Below are 13231 nucleotides of genomic sequence, written 5' to 3' on the forward strand. Positions count from 1 at the left end.
AAAAGTCTATCCGCAGTACACGTGTCAATGATACATATCTATTAAAGATTATATGAAAAGGATCTTAATATCTTGCTTCCAAGTTTTGCCATAATAGCATAATGCCTCATCATGCGACTCTTATTTCTCCCTGGATGTGCAGTTAGGAAGATCCAAACTAAGACACTTTGGAAAATTTGACTCTGCAATAGGTGGAGGAGTGGGAAGAGGCTGCTTATTCCAGCAGCTTTGGATATAGCTAGGGAATCTGTTCTAAAATAGTCCGTATACCTTTTTGTCTTTATGCTTTATACTTATATTGTCAGCAATATAAGGACAATTTGGCTAAAAGATAACTAACACTTAGAGCATAACTTTAATATCGATGTACTTTATAAGCCCTTTCCTTTTCATTACCTCTTTCCAATTTTTATTTAATGTCAGATGAATAAACTATGGATATTCTGTCTGAAACTGATAGAGCTAAGGCCATTTAAGAAACTATCTGCTGGGTGCGGGGAATGGGAGGAAGAGAAGAGATGTGGAGGCATTCTCGGGACTTGGAGTTGTCCTGGGTGGTGCCCCAGGGACAATTGCTGGATGTTGTATGTCCTCCCATGGCCCACTGGATGGAACGTGGGAAAGTGTGGGCTATTGTGTGGAACACGGGACATGGGGTGCAGCGATGCCCGGAGATGTACTCACCAGACGCAATGGATGTGACATGATGATAGGGGAGAGTGTTATTGTGGGGGGAGTAGTGGGGTGGGGGTGGTGGGGGTGAATGGGGACCTCATATTTTTTTAATGTAATATCTTTTTAAAAAATGAATAAATTGAGTAGAATTTGGGGGAAAAAAAAAGAGTTAATAACAAAAAAAATCCAAAAAACTATTTTGAACCCTATTACCTAAATTAGAAAAGAAATCCACTTGTTAATTCAGAGGGAACATTTTTGATTTGTTATTACTATGTTAAAATAATTTAATTCCACTCAATATTTTTATTTTAAATATTTATTAGAAAAGTTACTTACGGGGAATGTTTGGACTTTTGAAATCCACGGCATTTTACACAATTCTGGTGTCAGAATTTAGAACTGTGAGACTTGGTAATCTAGTCTAATGCCATCATTTCTGATAATGGAAATGGAGATTCCTTCCCCAAAGTTACCTGGAAATTAGGGGTCGAGAGGATTCACAAATATCCATGAATTTGAACCGTCGCTCCAGCAGAAATTTTACTAGTTATCTGCTGTAATTCCTACCATCTCCAGAAAGACTAATATAAGAGAATGGAGACTAGTAATTCCACTAGAGTATGAGAAAAACTGGGCAGATCCTGAAATTCAGGATTTAGAGGTGAGAGTTGGGAAATACACAAAAGGATTAACTTGTCAGTCAATGCACCAGTTATCACCAAGTCTTCACCTCATCCTTCTCTATCCACTGGTAAACTACTTAGACTCCTCCCTTTGACCTCCAACATTCCAGATGGCTGACGCTTCCTGAAACCAGATTGGTATAATCCTGCGCCCAGAAGATTCCCTCACTCAATAGTTAGGGCACAGACAAAATTTCAAACAAACTCTTCAACTCATTCCTAGGATTAACAGAAAAATACTGCCCACTAGCAATTGTCTTCCTCCCAGGCTGATGGAACTTCCAATTTACATATTGCCTTTGAAGACTTCTGCAATATACTTAACTCCTCTGTGAAGCTTGCCTTAGGAGAAGCATTTCTGTTTGGAGACAATAGATAAAACTGGCATTTGGAAATTCTGAATGTCCAGAATAATGCTCAACCCATGGTTCCTTCCAATCCTAACTAGACATCCAGTCACAAAAATTGCAAAAATCCATTCATTATCCTGCCCTTTGAGCCTCAGCAATCCCAGATTGATCACTGGCCAGCAAATAAAACTTCTCTCTTTTCTTCTAATAACAGCCAACTATTATGTTTATACTTCCAAATGGAAATAATGCTTCAGCTATCTATCAGCTAAAAACCAAACGTGAAGTTCACCCAAAAGCAAAACAGGCATTTAGCTAGGCAATTGCTTCATTTTCAAAAGTCTACATTAAATTCAAATGCTATTCGAGGTTCACTGCCATTCAGATTAAATTGACATTTAGAAAGAAAGTATGTATTCTTCCCTAACCTTTAAAAATAACATGAGATTTAGACGTTTCAATCTTGTTTCTTTCTTCTGCACTCATGTTTTATATAACTTTATTCAGTGCCCAAACAATTATTTCTTAACCTTTGGTAGGAAGAGATGAGTTGGTCTAAGGAAAGCAACTATTAGAGAAATTTCATTATTGCAATAGAGCGGCTAAGAACATTTCATCTCATTTTCTTTGTAATTTTATTTCTCCCAGTTTTTGAAAATCAATTAAAATGGGGAAAAATTAACCATCTTTTTTTCCTTTTGAGGGGTGAGTGTTCAACTGCTCATAAACCAGACAAAATACTTTCTGAGTAAAGAAAAATAAAGCAAAGATTTTTAATATGTAAATTATCAAATTACACTCCCCAAACTTTCACCAAGGATGAAAACAAGACCAACTTCTTCTACTTGAAATGTTAACATTTGTGCAGAATACTTCCTGTAGAAAACGGTGAGGCCAGAAAATTAATAGTGTAAAATGTTGGCCAAGCATTTCTTCAAGAATGAGCATGTTGCACAAAGAGGTTCAGAAGTCAAGCCTCATGTGAAGTTCATTCATAGATTATTCATGCACAGGAAAGGGAAATTTGCAATTTGATGGCCAATGATGTAAAAGGAGAAAGGCATGTTTGCTCTTTAACAGTGGTAATATAATTGTGCAACTATAAAACTGAGACAGGCATGCGTAATGACCAAAACAATCAATTTTACCATTATACTTGTTATTTAAAGGCTTAAAGGCATATGATTTAAAGGTATAATTTTAAAATGATGGAATAGATTGTTTGATGTGAAAGGTCTCCAGATATTATAAATCCACGTACCAAAGACCAAATTCTCTAACCTCATGTAGAAACAGAGTGGTTATGTTGACACAATACTCAAGTAGAAATCTGAGGTCCAGGAAACCTGTGCTATGCGCCTTATCTTGTCATTGACAGAATGCCAGCAGTTGAGAAAATCCTGTTTTTATAACGTGGCAACACCCAACACCCAGATCTTGTTTTCTAGTATGATTTTCCAGTAAAAGGAGCCAGGCCTCTTTGGGTTGGGGCAGGGAACAGACAACTTATATTGCCAAAGAGTAAAGATATGCTCAAAAACAATAATGGGTGTAAATCCAAGAGACAAATGAAAGAGCCCCCAATGGCCAAGTTAGAACAAGATGAGCAGCAAAACAGATAAATTAGAATTATACTATAACCTAAAGTATAAAGCAAATACCCATGATTCCACATGGGTATTTAATCAATTTCTTGGAAAAATATCAAACCTCCCATATAGAAGAATTTTTTTTAAATTATATAGATATTCCCCCCTCAAGGAGATGGAGCGTATCCTCTCAACCCTTAAGTGTGAGCTCTGCTTAGTGACGTGTTTCCAAATAGAACTGTATGGAAAGAGGGATGGGAGCAAGTCACTATACAGTGAAGCAAACTGGCAAGCACCACTGTAGCTAGAGAATCAAGGTTAACTTTACCAGGATTGAGTCATGTTGATAGCATGTTCCTTTGATAGGATATGATGAGAATAGTTCTTAATCTCTGTGATGTTTTTTTTTTCTCTATAATCCTAACCCCAGTATAACCATGAGAAAAATATCAAAGGAACCCACATTAAGGGGCATTTTACAAAATACCGGACTGTTGATTTCAAAACTGTCAAGGTTATCAAAAAAATGCTATGTCTGAGAAACATCACAGCCTAGAGGAGCCTAAGGAGACATGATGATTAAATGTAATATGATATCCTGAATGGGATCCTAGAACTGAAGAAAAAAAAAGATATTGGGAGAAAACTAAAGAAATTTGAATAAAGTAAAGAACCCCTAGCTAATAATAATGTATTAATATTGGTTCATTAGTAGTGACAAATATATCATAGTAATGTCAGATGTTACCAACAGAGGAAACTGGGTACCAGGGAAACAGGAACTCTCTACTATCTTTGTAATTTTTCTGCATTTTATTCTAAAATGAAAAATATATGTAAGTATTTTAAATGGTGGCTACTATGGCTGTCTTTTAAGATTCCTTCTAGCTCTGATACTCCATGGTATTCTAAAATGCTTATTTGGATTTTCAGATCATTGTGATCTTTGCTGAGAAAGGTATTTAGATTTCAACTAGATAGTTTCTCTAGATGTCATATATTTGCATCAAACAAGTAAAGAGATCATTTGATTACTCCCATAAAAATATACTAAATATATAACAAAATAAGGAAAGTTTTAAGTAACTCTAAAATCTATCTGTACTTATTTTCATATTTGTATATACATTTCTATATGCATGTTTATATATCTTGCAAGGTTTCTTCTATAGGTGCCACCTCAATAAATACCATAGTGAATAAATATTTTTGCTTCTGCTAAATAATTTCCATAGGCATGGAAACACTAGATCTTAATTGGTTTTGCTATGTAGTGGCATGTTTTTCTCTAAACAATTTATATTATTTTTAATATCAAAAATGCTGAAAATGTGTAAAAATTTCACTAATAATGTGTCAGTGCTGTTTTGTATTTTAAAAGAAATATTTGTAAATAAAATTAAAAAATAACTTGGCTTGACTACTTACTGTTTTTTCCCCTGGCCAAGTTACTTTTCTGACCCTCAGTTTGCTCATGGGTAATATGAAGATAATTTTAATACTTTTCTAAGAGGGTTGCTGTTATAACTAGTGATATAGTATAGTATGGAAAATTACTTAGGATGGGCCTGGTATGTTTTAAATAATAAATGATAATACCTCTTGTGACTCCTAATATTAGTTAAATTTGAAATCTCCTGTGTTCTTTTTGTCGGATTGATTCTCGCCTTCACCCCACATGCTACCACTGCCATAAATTTTGTGTAAATGTTTCTAGAGCATGTTTTAATATCTTTATTACATATTTATTGGTGAACAGGATCTAATACAGCAACATATATATTATTCTATGTGTGAATTTATCTCCATATATCCCCTTACATAATTTGACTATAACTGTTACCCATTAATCAAAACTATCTTGATGTTGTCCTACTGAATTTAGTCATGATGTTGGAACTTACAGATATTAACTATTTGCCATATTTCATGGAAACATTTTTCTTAATCTTTTATGGTACTTATTTTTCTATCAATTGTTGCTTTTCATAGGAAGAAAGTTTTAAGTGTTATGTATTGGAATCTTCAAGTTTTCTCTTTGAGATTTTCTATTTTATCTGAACTGTTTTTTTTCCCTCTACATCTGTAGTAGTTGGATATTATTGATGAATTCCAAAAATAAATATTGGATTATGTTTGTAAACTGATCTTTTCCTCTAGGCATATTAGATTATACAAGATTCATAGGTTTATTTCATTAAGTAATTATGAAACCTCTTGTAACAGTAGGGCGTTGAGTCCCCACAGTTAAAAGGCATGGCAAAGGACAGAGTTAAGGGTTTTTAATGTTGGAGGTTTGATGTTGGAGTTTGATGCTGAAGTCTTCAGCTGGATCCCTGGGAAGACAGGAACCCTAAACCTGGAAAGAAGCAAGTCCTGGGAAGAGAGGAACCCAGGAAGCCTGAACCCTCACAGATGTCAGCAGCCATCTTGCTCCAACATGTGAAAATAGACTTTGGTGAGGGAAGTAACTTATGCTTTATGGCCTGGTATCTGTAAGTTCCTACCCCAAATAAATACCCTTTATAAAAAACAACCAATTTCTAGTATTTTCATCAGCACCCCTTTGGCAGATTAATATAGAATTTGGTACCAGGAGTGGGGTAGTGCTTTTGCAATTACCAAAATGATGGAACAGTTTTATAATTGGGTAAGTGGTATATTTTGGAGTAATTATGAAATCTTTGTGGAAAAGGCCTAGATTACTTTGAAGAGATTGTTGATAAGAATATGGATGCTACAGAGATTTTTTATGATGCCTTAGAAGTAAAGGATGAAAACTATTACTGGAAACTGGAGAAAAGGCGATCTGTGTTTTTAAGTTGCAGAGAACTTAGCAAGATTAACTCCTAGTGTTTTATGGAAGGCAGAATTTTGCAAATGGTGAACCTGGGCATTTAGCTTAAGAAATTTCCAAAGTTAACCCAGAGAATGTGGCTTGGCTTCTGGTTGTAGCTTATAGCAGAATGCTAGATGAGAGAGATATACTGACGACTGAACTGTCAGGCACAAAGAAAACAGAAATTAATTCTGGAAATTCCAAGCCTCTGGAAATTAAGCTCCCAGAAGAAAGTGCCCCATTGGAGGACCTAACTAAACTTGGAACTTATAAATCCAGACTGAATATACAGTTATCTTAAAAAGACTTGTGGAAAGTCTTACTGTCTGTTGACTTGGACCCTGCTTCTTGCATCTAAACCAACAAATGTATGAACAAAACTAATGTCATGTTAGACTAAAAAGGACATGGAAAGTAGAGATTGAAGGAGAAACAGCTTTAAGAGATAAACCATGGAAGCTGAGATCTGGAATTGGGCCAAGAGGAACCCCATCATGTGTACAGAGAGGGTGAGCTTGCCCCAGCAGTTGAAGAGGGTGGATGTTCCTGTCTGATGGTCTTTTTTTTTTTATTTCTCTTCTCTTCCCCTCTCCCACCCCAGTTGTCTGTTCTCTGTGTCTATTTGCTGCATGCTTTTCTTTGTCCACTTCTGTTGTTGTCAGTGGCATGGGAATCTGTATTTCTTTTTGTTGCGTCATCTTGCTGTCAGCTGTCCGTGTGTGCAGTGCCATTCCTGGGCAGGCTCTCTTTCATGCTGGGTGGCTCTCCCTACTAAGTGCACTCCTTGTGCGTGGGGCTCCCCTATGCGGGTGAAACCCCTGCATGGCACAGCACTCCTTGTACGTGCATCAGCACTGCACATGGGCCAGCTCCACATGGGTCAAGGAGGCCTGGGGTTTGAACTGCAGACCTCCCATGTAGTAGACAGTTGCCCTAAAAACTGGGCCAAGTCCACTTCCCCCTGTCTGATGTTCTGAGAGAGTTTTGCTGCCCCAGGGTACAGAGAGCATGGAAAACATTCCCAAGGATTAGGGTGGTTAAGGTCAGCACCCCACAGGTCTGAGAGGGGTGGACCTGTCCCCTAAAATTTAGGGAAGGCCAGGTCGTAAACTCGTTGCTCTGAGAGGGTTGAGCCTGTATGCCAAAAGTTAGGGGCAATGTTGTCTTCACATCACTGTATTGGGGGTTAAGATTCTAAGCCAAAGACTGGATAAGGTATGGCAATCACCCCAATGCTCTGGAGAGATCTGGAGCTTGGTAGACACCCAGATGTTTGATGAGGATGGAACCAAGAAAATGGCTCATTGAGCAAGCCAGTGGAAAGGGTAGGTCTCCATATGACCCCAAGGAGAAGAAACCATCTTTTTAAGAATGACTCTCAAACTTCAAAATTGAAAAGGATTCCTTTTAGATCTACTGAAATATAAAGAAACTGTGACTCATGTTTCCCTCCCAATTTCTCCTTATTGTAATGAAAATGTTTATCCTTTGTTTGTCCATTTGTGTATTGGAAGCAAATGAATTGTTTTGTAAGTTTCAGAGGTCTATAGCAGAAGGGGCTTTGCCCCAAGACAAACCGCATTTCTTTAAATTGAATGTGATATGATTTAGTACGTGCATTGTACCTGATTTTTTTTTAAACATTGTGATGTCTTTTGGGAATTCAGAAGGTGGAGTGTAGCAGTTTGATATTATTGATGAATTTTAAAAAGAAATATTGGATTATGTTTGCAAACTGATCTTTTCCTCTGAGCATATTAGATTATATGGGATTCATAGGTTTACTTGATTAAGTAATTATATAAACCTCTTGTGCCAGTAGGGTGTTGAGTTCCCATCATTTGGTGGGTGGGGAATTACAGATAAAAGGCATGGCAAAGGACAGAGTTAAGGGTTTTTAATGTTGGAGTTTTGATGTTGGAGTTTGATGCTGAAGCCTTAAGCTGGAGCCCTGGGGAGACTGGAACCCTAACCCTGGAAAGAAGCAAGCCCTGGGAAGAGAGGAACTCAGGAAGCCTGAACCCTCACAGACATTGGCAGCCATCTTGCTACAACATGTGAAAATAGACTTTGGTGAGGGAAGTAACTTATGCTCTATGGCCTGGTATCTGTAAGCTCCTACCCCAAATAAATATCCTTTATAACAACTAACCAATTTCTGGTATTTTACATCAGCACCCCTTTGGCCGACTAATACAACATCTTTGATAAATATCCCATTCTATAGTCTATTAGATATTATAATTTGATGTTTGAAAATTAACTTTTTTATTTAAAAAATTATTGAAGTGTCTCACTCATACATAAACAATAAGTGTATAGTAAATGTTGTAAACTTACAGAACAAAATGCATAACATCATACAGGGCTCTCATACCTCACCCTACCAACAGTACCATGCATTACTGTGAAACATTTTTTAACAAATGATGAAAAAGTATCCTCAAAATATTACAACTAACCAAGTATCTTACACTTGGTGTATTTTCCCCCAACCCACCCTATTATTTTTTATATCATTCATACATGAACATACAAAAATAATAAGTGTGTAACAAAAGTTGTGAACTTACAAAGCAAACATGTATAGCAATACAGGGGTCCCAAACATCAATCCACCACCAACGTCTTGCATTGTTGTTTACAAATTATGAAAGAATGTCATCAAAATCTTACTATTATATGACTATAGTTCATATCTTACCTTTGGTGTATTTTTCCCCCAACCCACCCTATTAGTTTTTCAAAATATATTTTTATTAAAGAAGTTGTGAACTTACAAAACAATCATGCACATGTGCAGAATTCCCATACCACACCCCTCCATCAACATACCACACCATTGTAGAATATTTGTTACAGATTATGATATAATATCATCAGACTATTACCACTAACCATGGTCCATAGCATACATTTGGCATACTTTTTCCATACTCCCCCATTATCAACATAGTACATCTTTGGCTTAGATGCATGAATATTACAGTATTGCTCCTAACCACAGTCCACAGGTCACTCCAGTTGTATTGTTCCCAAGCTTCTCCACATTCCTACCACACTACAATAGTGATGTACATCTGCTCTAGCTCACAACAGACACTCTTACAGTTGTATCATCAACCACCTCAGGAGTCACTGTGTCATTCCATCCCTGGATCATTCTCTAGCTTTGTTTCAATTGGCAATTACACCCCTACAATTTCTACAGTCAATTTCCAGTCACATTCCCATTTATAAATCAGCTGTTACTCATAATGTGTTACCATCTATTCTATACATTTCCACATTTTACAGTAAAGTTAATTAAAACTTCTACATACATTAAGCATCAGTAGCCTGTCTCAGTCCTGCTTTTATCCCTTTTAAGAAACCACCACTTACCACCAGGTCTTGAAGATGTTGTCCTAATTTTCTTCTAGAAGTTTTATGGTATTTGCTTTTATATTTAGGTCTTTGATCCATTTTGAGTTAATTTTTAAATAAGGTTTAAGATAGGGGCCCTCTTTCTTTTTTGGGGGGAGGAGGGTGGCTATGGATATCCAGTTCTCCCAACACCATGTGTTAAATGAACTATTCTGTCTGAGTTGGATGGTTCTGACAGGCTTGTCAAAAATCATTGACCATAGATGTAAAGGTCTGTTTCTGAACTATCAATTCGGTTCCATTGGTCTATATGTCTATCTTTATGCCAGTACCATGCTATTTTTATCACTGTAGCTAGGTAATATGATTTAAAGTCTGGAAGTGAGATCCTCCAAATTTATGTTTTTACTTTTTAAGAAGTTTCTGGCTATTAGGGACAACTTACCCTTCCAAATAAAATGTGAAAATTGTGTTTTCCATTTACTTAAAAATGCTGGTGGAATTTTTATCAGGATTGCATAGAATTTGTATATTAATTTGGGTAGAGTTGACATCTTAATGATATTTAGTCCTCCAACCCATAAACATGGAATGTTCTTCCAATTATTTAAGTCTTTTTTTATTTCTTTTAACAATGCATTGTAGCTTTCTGAATACAAGTGCTTTACTTCCTTGGTTAAGTTTATTCCTCAAAATTTAGTTGTTTTAGTTGCTATTGTAAATGGAATTTTTTCCCTGACTTTCTCATCAGATTGTTCATTACTAGTGTCTTTTAAAGTCTATTTCATTGAATATAAGTATAGCTACTTCAGTTTTTGTTTTGTTTTGTTTTGTTTATTTGGGTTTTTTGTTGTTGTTACTGCAAGCATAGAATATCTCTTTTCAACCTTTCACTTTCAATCTATTGGTATCTTTGGGTGTAAGATAAGTCTCTTGTAGACAGCATATAGGTGGCTCATATTTTCTAACTATTATGCCAGTCTGTGTCTTTTGATTAGGGAGTTTAATCCATTAACATTCAATGTTATTACTGTAAAGGCAGTTAATATTTCATCCATTTTGACCTTAGGGTTTACCTGTCATATTTTATTTTCACCACTTGTATTAGTCAGCCAAAGGGGTACTGATGCAAAATATCAGAAATTGGTTGTTTTTTATAAAGGGTATTTATTTGGAATAGGAGCTTACAGATACCAGGCCATAAAGCATAAGTTAATTCCCTCACCAAAGTCTATTTGGAGCAAGATGGCTCCTGACATCTGCTAGGGTTCAGGCTTCCTGGGTTCCTGGGTTCCTAGGGCTTGATTTTCTCTGGGTTCAAAGTTCCTTTTTTTCTGGGGCTGGCTTCTCTCTCCTCTGTGTGCTGACTTCCTGGGGCTCCAACTTAAGTCTTCAGTATCAAATTCCAACAACAAAACTCCAACATTGAAAGCCCTCAACTCCACTCTTTGCCATGCCTTTTGTCCACCCTACCCTTGGTGGGTGGGGACTCAATGCCCTAATCATAACTCAATCATGCCCAGGTACAGATCAGATTACAAACAAAATCCAATATTTCTTTTTGGAATTCACCAATTATATGAAACTGCTACACAACTCTTGAAATTTTTAGTTAATTTTAGTGATATAATCTTCATTTCTAGACTCTTTTAAGCCTCACTTTCCTGTCTTGTCTTTTCATTCTGTAGCACAGCCTTTAGTATTTCCTGCAAGGCTGGACTCTTTGTTAAAAACTCTCTCAGCTTCTATTTATCTGAGAATATTCTAAACTTGCCCAAATTTTTCAAAGAAAATCTTGCTGGATGTAAGATTCTTGGCTGGAAGTTTTTCTCTTGCAGTGTCTTAAATATATCATCCACTGTCTTCTGGTCTCCATGATTTCTGATGAGAAATTGGCACTTAATCTTATTGGATATCCCTTATATATTATGCATTCCTTTTCTCTTGCTGCTCCGAGAATTCTTTTTTTGTTTTTCACATTTGTAATTCTGATTAGTATATGTCTCAGAGTTGGTCTATTAGGCTTTATTTGGTTGGGAGTACATTGTGTTTCATGGACATGGATATCTATGTCCTTCAATAGGGTTACGAAATTTTCAGACATTATTTCTTCCAATACCTCTTTTGACCATTCTCCCTTCTCTTCTCCTTCTGGAATACCCATGACATGTATGTTTGCACATCTCTTGCTGTCATTTATTTCCCTGAGACCTTGTTCAATTTTTTTCTATTCTTTTCTTCATCTGCTCTTTTGTTTGCTTTCAGAGGCCATGTCTTCATACTCACAAATCCTATCTTCTGCCTCCTCAACTCTGCTGTCATATGACTCCAGTGTATTTTTAATTTCATTTATTGTGCCTTTCATTCCCATAAGATCTGCTATTTTTCTATGTATGTGTTTGGATTCTTCTTTGTGCTCATCCACCATCTTCTTAATATCCTCAATCTCCTTTGTGTCCTCTAGAGGCTTATCTTGTACCTTTAAATGGACTGTATCTTCCTGTTTCTTTGTTTGTATTGTAGATTTTGTTGGTGTCTTGACATCTGGCTTACTAGATGTATTTTTTCTGGATGCAGTTTCTCTTTTTAGCTTTGGGCTTTCTTGCCCTTACTCCCTTGCTGGTTGTGTAGTAGGAGCCAAAGATGTAGTTGGTGCTGTAAGCTGTGGAGACTCAAGCTGCCCACATTGCCCCAGGAACTGATGAAGTTTCTCCCACCTTTTTCCTTTGCCAGAGGTAGGGACTTACCCACAGCCATGTGTAAGAATCCAAATTGTGCAAGCCTAGAATGTAGTTGCCTGGAGAGACTGATGAAACTTCATACCCCTTCCTCCCCTACCTGAGGCAAGGATATTTCTGCAGATGTGGGCAGCATTCTATACCATGCAGGTCCAAAAAGACCTCAGTTGCCCCTATACACTTCTGATTATTCAGTCTATGCCATCCAAATGTTCCTGCAATTACCCAGAGAGGCTGGTGCAGGTCCTCCCAGCTTCCTCCCTGCCGGAGGTGGTACTGAAGCACAGCTAGGACTGCAGTCCAACCTGGATGGAAAGAAGTTGATCCTTACTATCACTGTGTTTTTCAATCAGCCTAGCTTCCCCTCCTGCCAGGAGTAGAGTGAAAATGGTGACTACTGGCCTCTTTCTGACTTGGAGAGGTTCAAACCTATGCTGTTCATAGGGTTATACTTTAGTCAGCTGAATTTACTAATCAGTAGCTGAGGCCGGAGGTCAACTGTATCTTCCTCCCCTGTTTGGGGGAAACGAAGCTTCCAATTCCAGTCATGGAATAGCTCCTGAGGTGGTTTGTGCTGCCAGTGAAGGATGAGAACCAGCCTCAGGCATGGTGCCCATCTTCTCTGCAGATGGGCCGTCTCCTCTTTCCATTCTTTCAAAGATGTTGCAGGATGCTTTTCTAGTCTTCTGGGGCCCCAGACAGGTGCTTTAGATAACTCTGGGTGATTACTAATTGCTCTGTAAAATGAGCTGAACTTGGGAACTCCTTACTCTGCTGCCATCTTTCTGGTTGTCTGAATATTAACTTTTTCTTCTTCTTTATTTTCTTTTAAATGTTACATTAAAAAAATGTGAGGTCCCCATATACGTGGACTACAATATTAACTTTTTACATTTTCTTGATATTGTATGGGTTTTGTTATGAAATGAGGAGTCAAATCTCATACTTTACCATATTTCCATCTTGTTACTAATTTTCTTTAGTCAAA

This window comes from Dasypus novemcinctus, chromosome 6, assembly GCF_030445035.2.
Source record: "Dasypus novemcinctus isolate mDasNov1 chromosome 6, mDasNov1.1.hap2, whole genome shotgun sequence".
Taxonomy (NCBI): domain Eukaryota; kingdom Metazoa; phylum Chordata; class Mammalia; order Cingulata; family Dasypodidae; genus Dasypus; species Dasypus novemcinctus.